Here is an 8,280-nt window from a genome sequence, read left to right as displayed (position 1 = left end):
CACGCTGTAGCATGTCGTCTACTTGTTCTGCAATTACGCGACGCTCTGCCGGAGACACACGATAGGGGCGCTGGCGCAAAGGAGTACTCTTTCCTGTGTCAATTGTGTGCACAATTGCGTTCGTTCTTCCTAGAACCGCTTGGGGAAAGTCGAACGAATGCCTGAATTCGTGTAACAGGGTAAGAAGCTGCTCTCGTTGAGCCGGGGCTAGATGGCAGTCAATAGAACGATGAAATGCATCGGAGGACACACTGTTCGAGGCAAAGTGAGGAGCCAAAGCGTTCAGTTCCATATTCGGCTTGGTGTCGGAGAAATCGGCAGGCACGATAGTACCTTCATCGATAAGCTGAATGTGGCCGAGCGTCTCGTTGCGGCGCAAACTGAGGGGGCACGAGTTCGGATTGGAAATAAATATTCCGGTAGTGTCTTTACAAAGCGCAAGAACGGCGAATGGCAGCGATGTGTGATGGCGGCTACCAAAGATGTGAGATGGCGTGAATAGGACGGTAGCGTCAGAAAGTGAAGTGCAGCAGGCAGGGACAAACTGGGCGCTGAAAGGAGGAAGGTCTATGTCCGTCGCGACGACAAGGTTAGCCACACTAGATACGGCCGCATCAACAGAAGGCGCATCACGAAACGGTAACAGCTCCACTTCGGCCCGAGCGCAGTCCACGACGGCGTGATGACGTGATAGGAAATCCCATCCTAGGATGACATCGTGGGAACATGAAGCCAACACGTGAAATTCAATGATGTACAACACGTCTCGAATAACCACTTTTGCCGTACAAGCCGCGACGGGCTCAATTTGTTGGGCGCTCGCAGTGCTCAAAGAAACTACGGGAGAAAGCATCGTCACTTTACGAAGAGAGCGGCAGAGTCTTTGGCTAATCACAGATATCGCGGCACCGGTATCGATGAGTGCAAGTGTTCGTACACCTTCGACGATTACATCGATAAGATTGGCGGGAGACAGGCGACGACTTAAACAATTAGACGATGACGCAGCTCGTGCCTCCGGAGCTGCGGCAGTTAGTTTTCCGTCTCAATGGAGGTCGGTCGTCGACGCATAGGCGACACGGAACGACGACTTGGTGAAGGGGAAGGTGAGCGGGAAGTAGAACGTCGAGAAGCGGAGCTTCGGGTACCGGAAGCAGCTTGCGCATCGCGTTCGTGAACTTCAGGTGGCACGTAAGGCGCGCGGCATGAAGACCGAAACGAGTAGTCAGGGTATCTTGGTGTATTAGCTGCGAAGCGCCGACGACATAGACGCGCAACGTGACCTGGAATCCCGCAAAAGTAGCATATCGGCCGGTTGTCAGCAGTGCGCCAAGGATTTCCAGCATGCTGCTGTGTAGCTGGAAACGGCGCGGTAGAAGGTCGCACAGGTTGTGGCGTATACAATGGCAGACGAGGCGGAGGCATTGCCGCGACGGCCGCATAAGTCAGTGGCACGGCAACAGGTGTTGATGGAGAGGCAGGCGTAGGTAATGGCAACGCCTCGGAGACCTGCTCCTGAATAGCTTGTCTGATTGTCGGCGTTAGACGGTTCGTTGGTGCTTCGGTGGTCGGCAGATACGAGACACACGAAAGCTGTCGTGCGACCTCTTCACGTACATATACTTTTATCTGCTCCAGCAGGGTGCTGTCACCACTGACGGCCAGGGAAGCGAGAGAGTCGTCTGCTGTCGTTGACCTCCGAACTAATGCACGTTGCTTGCGAATCTCTTCCAAGTTCTGGCACAAGGTTACAAGTTCGGATACGGTACTTGGGCCCTTTGCCAGCAACATTTGGAAGGCATCATCGTCTATTCCTTTCAAGATATGCCTGATCTTTTCTTGCTCGGTCATCTCAGAGTTAAAGCGCCGGCATAAATCGATAACATCTTCAATGTAGCTAGTGAAATTTTCGCCCTGCCTTTGCGCTCGTCCGCGTAGGCGCTGTTCAGCACGCAGTTTGCGCACTGCGGGGCGATCGAACACAGCTGCAAGGGTGGTCTTGAACGCGGCCCAAGTGGTAAATTCCGTACGGTGGTTTGTGAACCACAGGCTGGCGACGTCTTTGAGATAAAATGGGACGTACTCCAATTTCGAGGGGTCGTCCCACTTGTTGGCAGCGCTCACCTTTTCAAACAGCTGCAACCAGTCTTCCACATCTTGGTCCTCGGCGCCGCTGAAGAAGGGGGGATCTCGTTGGCGCAGGGTGGTAGGTACGATGACCAGTTGAGATTGGGCCGTGCTCTGCAGGGGGGTGCCTTGCTCGGTCGTCTGATCAGGCATTGCTGATGCAGGGGGTAGCTTCCGGCTTCGAAGTTCCAGGTTTGCGTACCCAGCACACTTCCACCACTTTGCAAGGGAGTTTAATAGCGACGCCAGGTAGTAGGCAGGCAGCCGGTAGGAACAGAAATGCTCGAGCCGTCCAGCGTCTACAGCTCGTGCACACACTCGCGCTTCGCTCTCCGAGAGAGATGGTCCCACTAGTCAGTGCCTTGCGAATTCCCCACTACACAAGTAGTACTTGCACAGCAGGTCTATTGATGCGGAAAGCGGGCGGCAGCAACGGACCCAGGAATCGCAGCACTCGGGGCAAACGCTCGCGCTTGGCTCCTCTCGCTAAAAGCATGACCCACTGCGGCACGTAATCTTCTTCCTCTCTACACTAGTATTAACAGCGAGTAACAGCTCATCGACAACGAAGAAGGTACAAGAGAACACGCGATAGATGCACGGCCAACAGTGAGTGTTTTAACGTCATTAATTCAGCAACTGTACAGACAACACGATCGGTCGTGCGCCTTCTACGATTGCATACCGCCACGCAGCCGACACAGCATCCGGCCACTGTGTCCGTGTTCCGCATGAAACTCACCGGCGTCATCATTCTGCGACCATGGTGACTTTGAGCACGGTACAAGTGACACTTGAACGCGGTTGCTGTTACGTTGAGATTACATGCAATGCTTGGGGAGAGTATACAAAGCGGAAGAGAAAAGGTGTTTTAATACGCACATGCAAGTTGTTACTGTACACACACAATTAACATGAAACTACGTATGTGCACATGGTCCTCATTGCGTCTTGCTGGGCTCAACAGCCTCGTCCGTTGTCACAAGCAGGAGCACTGCCCAACCGTCACTGACCTTCAAAACGTACGTCGTCGTTCCGCTTCGTCATTGTGCCCAACGCAATTTCGCTCAACACTAATTGCTTCATCCACGTCATCCACCGGACGACATATGGATATGCACTCGTTCTACGCACTGTTGAAACCCCGTGATGGACAAAAGGATTTGTAAACGTTGCTAAAAGTACAGCAACTCCCAGGTGAACACTGCGTAAACAATAACGTGGCGCAGAGCACGGATATTGTCCGCCACGGCCCAGCACGAGACCTGGGGAAGCACACACGCCACCGCCAGCCGCGGCAGCTCACTGCTAAATCAGCTCCACTGCGCAACACGTAACCATAGCAACGCCGCCATTGTGCCCAATGAATATGGCCGCCATGATGTCATTTCCTCCACGCTTTTCAAGCCGCGCGCCGGCTGGGCATGCCCTCTCCTACCTTTCCTTCCTTGGTGGCTAGCGCCACCAAACCGTTATGCATAGTGAACCAAAACTAGATTCATTTTTCCCCCTTTAAACAGTGAGGTTGCGGACTCGTACTTTGCAGTGAAGGGTTTAATTTTCACTCGTGCTTTGACTTTAGCCACATCTCAGATAACATCCTTCTAGTTAATTCTACCCGCTTAAAGTCTATTTTGCCTTCCCTATCCCTAAACCCCAGTGCGTTGAAAAACTCTTCACCATCATCCTAAACTATAAAGTGAAGCGCTTTACAGAACATTATCAAGTGTTCGGCACTTTCCTCTTCCTCTCCACACGCACCGCATACCGTGTATAACCCTCCGTATTTGGCCCGATATGTCTTGGTTCGCAATACTCCCGTCCTCACCTCAAACAGTAGAGAACTACTCCGAGTGTTATCATAAATCCTTTCCTCGGCAATTTCCTGCTTAAAAGTTCGATAGATCTCTAGTGATGGAGTGCTCTAGTTAAAAAGTGCTGGATGGATGTATGGATGGATGCTATGAGCGTCCCCTTTATAACGGGGTGGTGACAAGTATGCCACCAAGCTCGACAAAAAAAAAAACCTTTTTTCTTTTTTTTTTATGTTAGCCTAATGCCTCTACTTCGATAAATTCTATCTTAATGGAAAAAAGGTAAATTTTCAGCTTAAGTTCTCTGCCATTTACGGCACACTGTCCATATTTTATTTTTCAAATATTTATTTTTGTCCTTTCTCTCTAATTTTCTGCCACCAATACTCTAACCGTCTCTTACTTATTTCAATCGCGGGTGTGTTCAGCTTTCCATTGTTGTCCCTAAAACCCAAGGCTTCCTGTAGGCTCGTGCCCAAACGTACACCTGGGTGGATATCTCCACATTCAATCAGAACATGCTCCGCCGTTTCCTTATCTTTCCCGCAGCATGTGCATTGTTCTTCTTCTTTACTGAATCTTGCTTTATAACTACGCGTTCTAAGGCAACCCGATCTCGCTTCAAACAGTAAAGCGCTTCCCCTTGAATTATCGTAAAATGCCTCCCTCCTTATTTCATTTTTGCCCTTTCGGTGGTTACTCAAAGCCGGTTTTTTCTCCATAGCTGCCATCCAGTAAATCCTCTCCGCCTCCCTGACCACTCCCTTAACGCTCTTTGTTGACATATGGCTCACAATACCAGCCGTATATTTACTAGTGAGTCTTCTAGTTCTTTTTCTCCACTGTGTGTCCACGCTCTTCCTATACAAATAACGGAACACCTTCTCTGCCCATCTACTCTCCTTCATATTTCTTAGCCTTTCTTCGAACCTTATTTTGCTCTGCGCTTCCCTCGCCTCAAAACCTGCCCACCCCATATCGCCCTTTACAGCCTCGTTTGTCGTCTTCCCGTGAGCACCCAACGCGAGGCGTCCCACAGTCCTTTGATTTACATCCATTCCCGATTGCACCTCTGCCCTCATGCACACCACTGAGTTCCCAAAAGTAAGCCCTGGAACCATTACACCCTTCCACAGACCTCGAAGCACCTCATACCTATTGTATCCCCACAACGCTCTGTGCTTCATTATTGCCGCATTCCTCTTTCCTTTTGCTGCCGAGGCTTTTTCCTGTACCTCCATGTATCTATCACTCTCATTTACCCATACTCCAAGGTACTTGTATTCACTTACCCTCGGTATTTCTTGGCCTTGTATGGACACCGTCTGATCACAGGGATCATTGAATACCATCAAACCACACTTCGTTACACTGAATCCTAGTCCAAGAGCTTCACCTTCCCTTCCGCATATATTCGCCAGCTGCTGTATATCATCTCGACTGTCCGCAAATAAGACGATATCGTCCGCATAAAATAAACCTGGAAGCTTCTGCTCAATCATCATGCCGCCCTGTTTGTGTGACAGATTAAAACCAATGTTGCTACCTTCTAGCGCTTTTTCCATACTCACTATGTACAGCATGAATAATAGTGGGAACAAAGGACATCCCTGTCTCAGACCCCTGCTAACCTCAACGTTCTCTTTGCTACGCATTCCTTCCCACTCTATGCAAACTGTATTTTCTCGGTATATCTCCCTCAAAAGCTGTATACAGTCGTCGCCCATGCCCATTCCTTTCAATATATCCCACAAAATTTCCTGATGGCGTGCAGATGGCGTGCACGCTCTCCAGATGGCGTGCACGCCATCTGGTGAGCACATCTGGTGAGTCGATGCACAGAAGCCATCAAAGAGAAGGTAAGAGGTGACAAGAGGGTTGCAGTAGGGGTGTTCCCAGGACGCAAGCTGGAAGCAGTCATGAAGCAAGCGAGCGCAAAGCTCAAAACGACAGCTGATAGACGCAACCTCGTGATAATTTCAGGCGGTTTAAACGATGTCCTAAATGAAGATGCAGCAGGACTAGCAGCCACACTGGCGAAAGGCGTCGATGACATGCGCGCCACTTCTCCTAAGGTGCAGGTAGTGATATGCACGATACCGGAGGTACCGGTGCGTGATAGCAACCTGCAAAGAGCGGTGGTCAACGCAAACCAAGAGATATGGCGGATGAGTCGAGATAAAGGCTTTGAGGTGGTGGAAATAAACAGAGAGGTGCATAGGTGGGGGGGGGGGGGTTTCAACGAGACAGAATTCACTTCGATGGGCGGCTAGGTCATGAGGTGGGTTGGCGACTTGCAGGACGCGCGGTAGCTTTTTTGGGGGGCAAGCGAGCCCTTCGGGGTGCAGGATAGCCAGTAACGAGGAAAACAACCAGGGAGACTCTTCGACAGGTGGTATTGACAGATACGATTCCAAAGTGGCACCAATATCTAAGATACGTAGAGTCCGGGGCATAAATAGACGTAGCCACGAGCGCCGAGCCAATTCAGACATAGGGTATATTAACGTGCAGGGTGGTAGGAACAGGCTGAAGTGGGAAGAGATAGAAAAAAAGAACAGCTAAGGGAAGAGAGGCCGATGGTATACGGTTTTGTAGAAACACATCTCAGGGACATGGAACAACCTCCGAATAATCCGGACTACGCGTGGGAATATTGTAATAGAACAGAAGGCAGCAGAAAGGGGGGTGGTATAGGGGCATTCATTCATAAAAGTACAGACTGGCAAAGGGTCAAGCAGGAGTGCAAGGAACATTTATGGCTAAAAGGGAAAGTGGCAGCGCAAATGACACTCCTTGGTTTCGTGTACTTGTGGACGGGAACAAAGGCCAGAGAGGAAAACTAGGCAATGGTAAAGTGTACATACAAGGACATTCAGGAGTTAGGAAGAGAGTGCGAGATAATTATACTAGGAGACATGAATGCGCACATAGAAGATATAGATGGGTATACCGACCCGACAGGCAAAATGATCATGGATATGTGTGAAAGGCTCGATTTGATCATTTGCAACAGTACCGAGAAGTGTGAAGGGCAAATAACATGGGAGGTAGGAAGGCTTCAGTCGACGATAGATTATGCACTGATGTCACATAGGATGTATGATAAGCTCAGGGAAATGCACATAGATGAAGGTGGCTCCAGAAGTCTGGGTAGCGATCACAAACATATCAAGCTAAGTTTTGGAAGAGCAGTGGAAGTGGGAAGGAGACAAGATGAGCAACTACAGGAAAATTTTTATCCAGAAAGGCAAATTGAAATAGCCACTAAACAAATTGAGAAAGTAATCACGGAGGATAATAAGACAGTGTGGACATACACGAATCTAATATGACTCTTTGAGATAGAGCTTGCTAAGACGCGTGACAAGTCACCCCGGAAAAGAAGACACAAACCCAAAAGTTGGTGGGATGAGGAAGTTAAGAGAGTCATAGCAAAATGCCAGGAAGCCTCTAGGGAACACAGACATGCTAAGCAGCGGGGTGAACCGACAGATGATGTGGAAAGAAAATGGGAAAGCTTTCTAAGCTGTAGAAGGGATGCATCCCTTCTGATCAATAAAAAGATTAGAAGGAAGGGAGCTCAGTGGCTGGCAGAAGTACATAAAAAAGATAGAAAGGCAGCTGCGAAATTTTGGAACCATCTAAACTCCCTAAGAAATGAGACGAGCCTAGAGCAGAACTTTATAACTACAGCCCAAGGTGCTAGGCTAGAAGGGGACTAAGCTATTGAATATATAAGAACAAGGGTGACAGAAAAATTTCAACAAAGAAGTACTTTATGCACCACAATAGACAAAGACGAATCAAGTGGTGCAATGGCTCCATTTTCACAACAAGAGTGGGAAAGGGCTGAGAAAAGGGTTCCTAGTAGTACATCAACAGGCCCAGATGGCATTCCAATTAGGCTGATAAAAACATTAGGTCCGAAGTCTAAGCAGGCTTTGAGAGAGGCAGTGAGTACAATAATAATCGAAGGTGAAGTTCCCAATGGATGGAAACTTAGCAGGATGAGCATGATCTATAAAGGAAAGGGGGACAAAGCTGACATAAACAACTACCGTCCTATAACAGTGACATCAGTGGTCTACAGGCTGGCGATGCAGATTATAAAGGAAAGACTGCAGGCGTGGATAGAGGATGAGGGGGTGCTGGGGGAACTGCAGAATGGGTTTCGGAAACACAGGAGGTTGGAAGACAATCTGTTCTCACTGACGCAGTGCATTGAAATAGCAGAAAAAGAACACAGGCCCCTGTGGCTAGCATTTTTGGATATCAAGGGAGCACACGATAGCGTGGTTCAAGAGGAATTGTGGGGAATACTGGACACACTAGGCGT

This window comes from Rhipicephalus microplus, chromosome 5 (assembly GCF_043290135.1).
Source record: "Rhipicephalus microplus isolate Deutch F79 chromosome 5, USDA_Rmic, whole genome shotgun sequence".
Lineage (NCBI taxonomy): Eukaryota > Metazoa > Arthropoda > Arachnida > Ixodida > Ixodidae > Rhipicephalus > Rhipicephalus microplus.
Note: the sequence above shows the minus strand (reverse complement) of the source record.